The following is a 10,375-nucleotide window of genomic DNA, read 5'->3' on the forward strand; positions in this document are numbered from 1 at the left end:
TACCTCGCTCACCGCCCCTCAGGCTTAAAAGCCTTTTCGTTGTCACCACTTACCTAGATCGATATGGCTAGTTTTCTAGCGAGATTTCTAGCTTGAATTAAGGCTTCGAAGCCCCTCTCCTCTCTCTGTAACTAGAGAGGTAGGCAAACCTGAGTTTAGAGCCACCTCGATTCGGGATGTCGGAACATCAACCGGATCGGAAACCGAATCCTAAAGTGACTTCGGAACAGGTTCGAGAGCTTCGATCGAAAACCTTTCCTATCTAGTGTCAGCTGATCCTTCAGCGTCTGCACCAACTAAATCGGAAGCTTAATTCGAAAGAAGAGAGTAGGCTCGAGGAGGATCAAAAGACTGATTCTCGGTCCCCTAAAGTTAGAAAGCTGGTTAGACTGCAATCTATGCCTATGGAAAGAAAAGTCACGAAAAGCGATCCATATGATCATAAAGAAAGGCTTGCCTATACGTCTTTCTAGCGTACGCGCGGTTCCTTTCGATTGGAGCCTGTCGCTACCTGGATCAATCAGCCTATTCTAGTTCGCCTTGTGTCATCCGATTTTAGGGAATTCATTGGATCGTGAAGTTGCTTCACACCTGGCCATATCGAGGGAATGAAAATGAACTTGTCCCTAAAAAAAGAGAAAAGAACTGGAATGGGAGAGGATGGTCATTGAGAAAGATGCCTTAACAGGTTGGTCATCTGTCAGGACGAGAATGTGAGTTCTTCTTATTATCGGTGAGCCGCTGCCCCTCATACTCTTCTTTCCGTTTTTGGGTCGCTCTTCTTATCTGCCGTACCCCCAATCCTCCTTCATACGAAGGCATCGTAACATATACATCAAATCAAGATCAAATAAAAGATTCTCCATCCCTTCTTTATACTCGTCTATCCCTCGATCAACTAGATGGGCCTAGGATAAGGCATTAAAAAACCGTCGATATGTGGGGTGATCGAACCGACTCATCTACAACTCATCTTTGAAAACAAGATGCGCTCCTACGTGAGGAGGGGGGAAATGAAAGTAAGAACCATGCGCATGGATGAAAGAGCGCGCTTTGAGGGAAGAGGGGAAGAAAGACTATAGAAAGGCTAAGTGAAGTACTTATAGGGACTTCTTTAACATTCTTCTTTCCTCTTCTTGCTTATCACCTTCTTTCCCTTTCCTCGCATCCTAATATAATAAAGATCAAGACGAGTTGCTCCAGGTCCAGATATCTCCCTTCGAGATTGCCAGCATCAGTCTAAGTAGCTTAAGTTTTTGAAGAAAAAGGTAGAGAAGGAAGGGTGGTTGAAGCAGGACCATAAGAAGTACCTTTAGCATTTCAAGTACCCGGTTCAGAGCCAGGACATCTTTGGCATATCCACCAGCAGCGCCTTTGGCATGATAGGCAGGCAGCATATCTTGATCCATCGGTAGCAGAGCCACCGAGTGAATGACCTTAACGATCGTTTTAGAAGTAGCGCTTTACTAGCCTGACGACTCAAAGCAAGGTCGAAATCCATCCCTCTTTTTAAAACTGATTAATTAACGACTCACCAAGCAAGGGCACGTTGCGCGGTAGTAGCCAGTTCAAGGAAGTGAAACTAAGACAGGAAACTTCCCTTTTTTTTACTTTTAAGTAAGTAAGACCCTGTCCTCTTCCCTTTCGACATCAAGATAATTGACGAAGGTGGTGCTTTGAACATTTTCGCTGAAGTCGAAAAGATAAACATCTACCCGGTATACCAGCAATCCTTCTATGCGGATACCCCTTTTTTACTCTCAACCATTGCATTGCCGAGAGGAGAAAATGCTCAAGGTTCTATATATTCTTTCTTTATTCAATTCATTCCTATCCTTTTTGTTTTCAGTCCCGGGGTTCCTTTCCTCTCCAAGCCAATCGATCGCCTTCTTAGTTAACTGCGGAACCCGCCCTTTAGCCATCTATCTTTAGATACGGAGGGCTTATGAGTCACAGAATTTTAAGCCCAAAAAACAAGGTAAGAAAGGTGGGGAACAGCGGCCTCACACAAAAAGATTTGTCTAAGCAATCTCAAAGAGATTTTCAATAAGTCAATACCAAGATTTGCTTTCTGCGCCTACTGATGTGATGATAATTCAGAAGCTTTTTTGCAAAGAAGAAGGGCCCTGTTCCTATGGGTTCACGTGCTAAGGCTCCACTAAAAAATGCTCTTTTTCAAGAGAGAGGTTTAAGGCGCATTAATCACGCCTTGAAGGAGGGAAGTAGTGGAGTAGGAGAGGTAAAGATGGATGGGAATAGATAAGTAAGAGAGAAGGCGACACCAGCTAGCAGAACGGACGGAATGAGAAGAAATCCCCAGGATGGAAAGAAGCTTGAAAGAGAGAACCAGGAATGAAATAGCGAGACCAAACGAGCAAAAAGCCACGAAGGTTGACGATAAGAGCGTAAGACTTTATGCGAGAGGGTAGAGCCCTTGATCCTTTCAAGAATGTAATTATCCTGAATATTCAGGAGAAAATTAAGAACCTTTATAGTGGATTAAAAGAAAGAACAGACTCATATGAAAGTTCCCCAGAAAAAATGGCTGTTGTTGAATCAGCTGTGAAATACGCTCTTGCTCACGAATCTGCTGTTCTAGCTCAGACCAGGCTATCTCCGAGAAAATAGGGGTCCCGAACGGGAGAAGAATAAGGCAGGCTGTCCTTTGACTAGTTTGTAGTTTTTTCTGGGGCTATTTATTCTAAATTTCCCTCCTCGCCTAGAATAGAAGGATAAGATAAAAGGCAGGCTAAGCCCGTATTAGCTCTTTTCAGGTTGATAAGGTGGAATTGAAAACTTTGGAGCACATCCTTACCTACATCGAACTCTATGTGTTAAGCATATAGCTTTTCCTTCTGAGCCAGGATCACACTTCACACTAACCGAATCTCGCATAGAATCCATAAATGAAGAAAGCATCTCAATTGGAGAAAAGTTTGTTTTCCCGGGGAATTTGCTTGTCAACGAAATTCCACTCATAAGTAGGTTCACATCGTGATCTAAGTTCCATTTCCCATCGAGAGGTTATGATACTGGTAAAGAGTCCTATTCTTCTCCTTGGGTTATGAAAGAATTCAATAGCTCCGGGCTCCCTCACTGCATTCCAAGGCAAGCTCCTACTAGATCCTACTATTCCTGATATTCCTACTGGATTTGAGCAACTCGAGTATGAACACTGTATCGCTATGCCCCTCGCTTAGCCCCGCTCTTTGGTTTAGGATGGATCCGGACTGGAAGCGAAAATACCGTAAAAATGGCTTCTTTCTTTGTCTCCGCTGGACTCTTTTGTAATAGCTTGATGAGCTGAACCAACAAGAGATATTACGTTCTACCTTCTGCTTCGAGCCCGGCCGAGAGTGAGCTTCCCGATAGTCTCTTCCTTCCTAGAAATAGAACTCTAACTATCCCGTCTCCTTACTCGAGATATCTGAGATAGCTCCGTAAACTAATAACTTATAATAGACGAGCCCATTATCCTTATGTTCTGAACTTGCTTCTTGGTACAAGGGGAGGGGCGAAGAATTCTAGTTCTAGTTCTTCTTCTGCCTAATCTTTAGTACCGCTTTGAGATTTAATCTTTAGAACCATGTGCCTAAGAGGGCGAGGACCTTTATAGCCATAATTCTTCCCCCGGTTCTACCTCCTTCTGCAATAGTGATCTATCCCGTCAATCCCACCCGCGAGCTATCCATTCTAACCTGTCTTTGCCTAGCAAGATACGTCTAGTTCTCCCTCCGCTTGCCTATCTCAGTAGGAAATTGGAACAGTCTCCGATTTCAAAGAAAAAGCTGAGGCGAGAGCTATACCTTCTGGAACCGGAGCAATAACTGCTATAAAGTAAGGAGATGCGCAGGAACGATCCCTAAAGCAAATACTCGGAATGCTCCACGACTAAGTATACCCATTCAGACTCGCTTTTGTTCAATTATAAAAAAAGAAGCACTTTGATGAAGATTTATAGCATCATTCAAGTAAATACAGATTAAGATCGTAGAAACATGAGCTTGTGATATAGCTACACCTAATTCCAGACCGGTTAATGCAAGAACTATAAATAAAGGACCAAGATCCCCTATGAAATATAAAAGATCATTCATACATAGCATAGTCCAAGCGAACCCACTTAAAATCTTTACTGAACTATGACCGGCCATCATATTAGCAAATAAACGTATTCCTGAGCTTAATGCTCGAAAACAATAAGGGATTAGCTCAAGGAGTACTAAAAAAGGTGCTAATGGCAGTGGGACTCCTGCAGGTAATAAGAAGCTTAAAAAATGAAGCCCATTTTTTTGAAATCCCACTATAGTAATGCCAATAAAAATAGAAAATGAGAGACCCAAAGTAATGAGAAAATGACTTGTAACTGTGAAGCTATAAGGTATCATACCCTGGGGATTACAAAATAACGAAAAAGTAAAAGTGACCGAGATGCGAGGGGAAAACTTTTGTTTAACATTTCCGGAAAGACCACCTATTTGTTCGTTTACCGGGTTCAGCACGAAATCATAAATAAGCTCTACCAAGGATTGCCAAGCATTTGGTACTGAGTTTCCTCCTCCCTTTTTAGTAACAAAATAAACCAAAAGTAGGACCAAACTGAGAGTTAGTAGCATAAACAAAGATGGATTTGTGAATGAGAAATATAAGTTTCCTATTTTCATAGGAATCAATGAGATTATTTCAAATTGTTCAAGTGGGCTGGAGACGAGATCTTTCGATAGATCCACCGCATCTTTATAGGCTTCTCCCCCTACTCCGTTTTGCTGCAAATCTTCCAAAAGGTATTCAAGAAAGGCGATATTGTTGCTTTCCCCATGTAAAGCTTCGGAAGCTTCCAAAACTTTTTGGGCACTCTCCTTAGGCATCAAGGCTCCTAATTTCAGTCGTATATCATATTGAAGCTCCACTATACGTTCACTGCAAGGATTAAGGCCCGGATGATCCGTAAAAATACCACTAGAAGAACCCTGAGTATCGGACGATTTAAGGCTATAATCCATAATTGTTGTCGTGGATTGACTCGCATTTGTATACGATGTAACACTGGAATTTAAACTATCCTCATCAAATAAAAATATACGTCGAAACATTGTGATTGAGATAAAAAGATTCCCTCAATACAGCTTAACTCCGTCAAGCCTGTACGAGTAGTGAAGAAGTATAGAGCACTTTGGTTGGTTGTTGACCAACGGAAAGCATGGGAGAAAAAAGATGGACAAACGAAAAAGGGCTAAAAAAAGGACGAAGTAATTTCATATATAAAAAGAGCGGTACACTGAACACGAACCCAATATCAAAGAACTAAAGAGGAAGCTAGTCGATCATTCAACAGCAGGAATCTACCCTAGGATCCAACCTGCCAGCTTTCTTCTCTTATGATATTTCGAATAGCGAGAAAGTGAAATAATGGGGAATATAATGGAGCGGACTAATACTCTATTCGACTAGAGGAAGAATCTTTATTAAATAGGATGCCTCCCAAGCGCCGAGGGGCTAACCGTCATATTCTCAATCGGCTTTGCCTCGCTGCATACTTTCGTTTAGTATTCCTTACAGCTATTCTCCAATCACCCGAAAGCAGCGGCGAGGCGGACATTGATTTTGCAGAAAGGCTGGCTGCCTTGCAGGGTCGCTTGCCTAGTTCACCGGTACTAGGCTATGAGAGGCTCAACATCGGGTCCAATGTAAAGCAAGCCTTGCGAATGATGGTGGCTCCATACGGGTAGACGTAGGCCCTGAAACCATAACAAAGACAAGACAATTACAGGGAGGACGTACGTGTTCTCGGGCGAGTGCGGACTCGGTTAGTATACAAGATCATCAATATAGTAATAGGATGCATCTGCTGAAGGCAAGACTCATGTAACAACAAGCTAGACCGAAGCTCAGCCATAGTTGGTTTTGGTCGTTGAAGCTTCGCCGTAGTGACAAAGCTTTCATAGTCCGAAGGCAGGCCAGCAAGAAGGAATGTAAACATATCAGATTGGGACACCGGTGCATTGATAGATGCCAAGGAGTCACAACTGTTCTTGAATGTACGAAGGTAAGCCGCCATAAACTGATTTCCTTTCTTCTCTCTTTCACTATCATGTTCCTCACTAACCCGAAAGGCTTTCTTTAAACCATACTTTGGGGAGGGGATCTTTGAACCTTGTTTGAGCTCCTCTTCCCCTTTCTAGACAAGAAAGGAGAAGGGGAAGGGGAACTCCTTTCTTTTCGTTTTCACTTACATACGCGAATCTAGGTCCAGCCTCGCTTGCATTCAGTTATCAAGGGGGATGTCTACTCTTTCGTTTACATACGCAAGCTCCCGATTAGTCGCAATCGCACTTCTGTGCAATATCCAACGCATATTAAAGCACTTAGCGGCCAAGCATCAACAGAGTAGCCTGCGGATTGGTGCCCGGTGACACAGTAAAGGTTGAACCATCAACAACTCTGAGTGCCCCAGTCTTAAGTTCCTATCAACCACTTTCCCAACAAGGCAGCCGCCATGGTAATGCGATATTGTGGTCACAACGACAGAACTATCCCATCAGAAAATCATTGGATAGATCAGCAGGCAATGAAGGTCCAACATACCCGAAATATATAGGACCAAACTCTTGTTGGTACTTGAATTCCTACATGGAGCGGCTTTGTTGTACATCATGAATCTTTCTGTTCACACACCTCTCCACATCCATCACCAGGATTTCGGAAGTAATGAAACCTGACTATTGGGTTAACCTTAACATCAGTTGATGCTAGTCTGAGAGAACCAGCAGAGAGGGGGCCAACAATCTTTTCCATCAGGGTTGCCACAGTAAAATATACCGGAGAGGGGGAACTCCTAACAAAAGCACCATGAGACGGGGCTTTTCTCCCAAACATCTCCTTCTGCACGAGTGGCTATCGCGCCTAACCTTTGAAATTGAGCTGCTTCTCTCTCTTGTTCCTTATCTGGTTCCGGCCAGTGGCTTGGAAGCAAGCTACCCGCGCTATATAGAGGGAGAAGAGCAGCAGGATTGAAGAAGCTGGTTCAAAGCTAAGGTATCAATCGGCTTTCTTTCCGTCTTCTTTTCTGCCAGGGGTAGATGCCTTAGATTAAGAAAGGGTTGGTAGGCCCTTAGTCCATTCCCGATGATCCTCTCCTGGTCAATTGCTTGGGGTTTCGGACCATTGCTCTCTTTTTTAGTCGTATCAGGTGCATCGGCTTTGCTTTGACTTGCCTTGTCCGTATAGTCAGTAATCGATGTAAGAAAGATTCTTCTATGATAAGTGGTCCATTCCACCTTAAGAAGTAGCCCATTCTATTAGGTTTCCTGTAGAGCGAGGGCCTCTTCTTCCTGCCTTTTCTGTAAGAGACTTTCTTTCTTGCCTGAGTATGGGTCTACCTGCCTTATTCTTAGATGCCTTACCCTTCCTTATCCTGAGTCTTGGTATGCTTAGATTCCGGTTCCCCAGCCGACTGTTGAATCTCTTTTTGCCTTGGTGTGCGAGACAACAGAGGGGCAGCTTAGCCTTCTTCTCCCTTGCGGATCTATTACAACTAGCGATTCTGATAAACATTATTATAGAAATTGGGGCTAATTCAATAGAAATCGGTCGTACCTAGCCTCGATTCACGTCGCAAACATTGTCCAATGATTCATGAAAACATGCAAAGAGCAGAGTTGGCGCATCTGATCTTTCTTCTTCAGTGCCAGGCATAAAGAGCTAGCACTAAGAGCAGGGGATGAATCTTTATCGACTTCCTTTTGAATAACTTGGATAACATCTTTATGGACATCTGAGAGAGGTTCTTTCTACTAGTGCTCCTCCTCCTGCTAATGCTAGTGCAACTTTGAAAGTTGTTAAAGCAAAGATTCGATACCTCTTTTATTATTAATTAATAATTGGCATTCTCTGATCGGCCTAATCTCGTAATACATGGCTATGTCCCTGACCTGAGACTAATGCAATCAGTTCCTTCCTCCGCCTTCTCTTTCGACGTTCGCCAATCGGAGAGGACAGCCGATTGAGTCTGAACCTTAATTTAAAGATGGAAGGAAGACCCGGATGGACTTAATTAGGAGCATGGGCAACCCTTCGCGCACGAGATAGCAATGACAGGAGATTGACCGGTCGGGGTCGAGTGATCCTCAGGGTTTAGGGCTCCTTCTACTGCTGCGACTACCTCTCTTCTCTTCTCTTTTAGAAAGGTAAAGGACCACCAGAGAGGCAAGTGCTTTCATGAATGCGGTAAACCAATCAATCTTTTCGTTACATATCGGGGACAGGGAACCAGCCCAGCGAACTCGATTTCCCGAAGAAAAGAGAGGGCGCTCTTCTAATATTTAGCTCCTAGCTGCTCTACCTCTCTATTTTCAAAAGCCCTGCTCACTTATAGCCCTATAACCAAGCAGGCAGGCGAGACATCAGAGCAGCTGTAGAATGGAGATTGCAATTCCATTTATTTATATGAAAGGGGTGGCATGTGAAACCAGCAATCCCATATTGTGGAATAAGAGCAGTGGCATTTGCGGAAATAGGTTTTGAGGAAGGGACTGATTGAACTAAGGAACTGAACTAATGGACGAGGAGGAATAATAAGTAAATCTTGGTCGGAATCGAAAGCGGGGAAACTGACCACATGATCGGCAATGGGCATAAACCCTAAAACAAGATTCACTCGTTCTTCAGTCCTCACGTAGACATGAAGGGGAGGCCCCACAGATAGGATTCAGATTTCTGAACGGGAAAGCATTTTTTGTCGGCCTATACGCTGACTCTGAATCAAAGATTTACTCACTGCCAACAAAAACATACTCTATTTACTAGTTTAAATCGATTCACTAAGCTAGTTAAAAGCCTTATTACTTACGCAATTCCACCAGTGTGTAATACATCCAACATTCTCAATATTAAACGCTTTTGGCAAGCCAGAGCAAGACTTCTCTGTGGGAACCCCCCGGTAAAGGAGACCTGTCTAGTCAAATAGGCTTCTAATAAGAAATTAGCTCATTCATTACTTATGCAATGACTTTCTTTTTCGTAGCGTCAACGTTACCTTTATATCTCCCTCGTCTAGTCGAGATTCCCTAAGAGAAAGGGATCAAATCTGTAGTTGTAGTTTCTATACGTCAATCCAATCTCGCTTCCATTCATCATCCATTCTGAGGAAAGATTCTTGAATAACAGGCTAAGAATAGTCTTATAAGTCCTTGTCCGTTATGTATGCTCCAGTAAGAAAGTCCCTTACTTCGGCTAGTAAGGATTTTCATTTTAGGTAAGCAAGCTGCAGCGCGAGTACCCTTTTTTTTACTTTTGCTGCAATAGAGGAGATTTCCATTGGACTAGTTAAAAGACTTAGATAACACACCGGGTTTACATAAGAAAAAGTTCACGTAGAGAAAAGAGATTAGACTAGTCATTGCACTAGTAGCGTCTACGAGCCTCCCGCTTCGGTACCATCTCCTTTTTTACCAGCCGAGCTGCCCTGTCAACCCTTTGCGGCGCTTGCTTCCTAGCTAGAACTCACACAGCGCAAACATAAATGAGAACTAAGCATAGTCTGACTCCCTAGCGCACAGAGCAAGAGTAAGCTACTTCACTCGAGAAGAAGAAATAGGCTAACGATCGGCTCAGATAAGGATGCCTCCTCTCTTTCCAAGCTAGCTCCGATGCAACTGCTATCGAATTAGCTCTTGGGGATATCATAGGTAAGAAGGAAGCCAATGCTGGAGGAAGTGAATCAATCATAAGAGGTTGTTAAAAAAGGTCTGTTGCTTGCCCGAGTAGGGGAAGGGATTGACCTAAGGCAAGGTTTACTTATCCCACTCTAGTGCTGGTAGGAAGCCTCCTTTCGAGTAGTCTCATAGGTCAGACCGGTTCCAACCATTCTTGCTAAGGCTCCTAGCGAAAGATCAAACTTAAGAGTAAGAAAAATTTCTTGTCTTAGACTTAGATAGCAGTTGCAAGTTTAAAGACCAGCAGCGAGGGGAAGACTTTTGTAGAGAAGTTTAGACAGGTTGACTCCTTTTTTGAGAATTCTTTATAGAAAGAAGAGAGGGAGGAGATCGAAACGAAATACTTGTATCGAACGAGCCCCTATCTCAATTACAAGTAAGGAGCTATTACCCTATGCCTATGGTCTTCGTTCCTTACACGATAGATTGAGAGCCAGATTGAGATGCCCTATCGAGGGAGTCTCCAGCTCTACATCTATCTACTATTAAGAAAGGAAGGGGATAGGGTTTGAGTTACCCAGCTCAGTAACAAACAAGGTTCGGAGAACAACCTAATTACGAAAGAACCCCTGTTGATTCGCCAAAGATCTACAAGCCAGGATTCTAGAGAAAGAGATGCTATTAAGGATACTTTAACAGAACCTTAGGACTTATCTTGAGTT

The sequence above is a fragment of the Nicotiana tabacum genome, unplaced genomic scaffold (genome assembly GCF_000715075.1).
Source record: "Nicotiana tabacum cultivar K326 unplaced genomic scaffold, ASM71507v2 Un00029, whole genome shotgun sequence".
Taxonomy (NCBI): Eukaryota; Viridiplantae; Streptophyta; class Magnoliopsida; order Solanales; family Solanaceae; genus Nicotiana; species Nicotiana tabacum.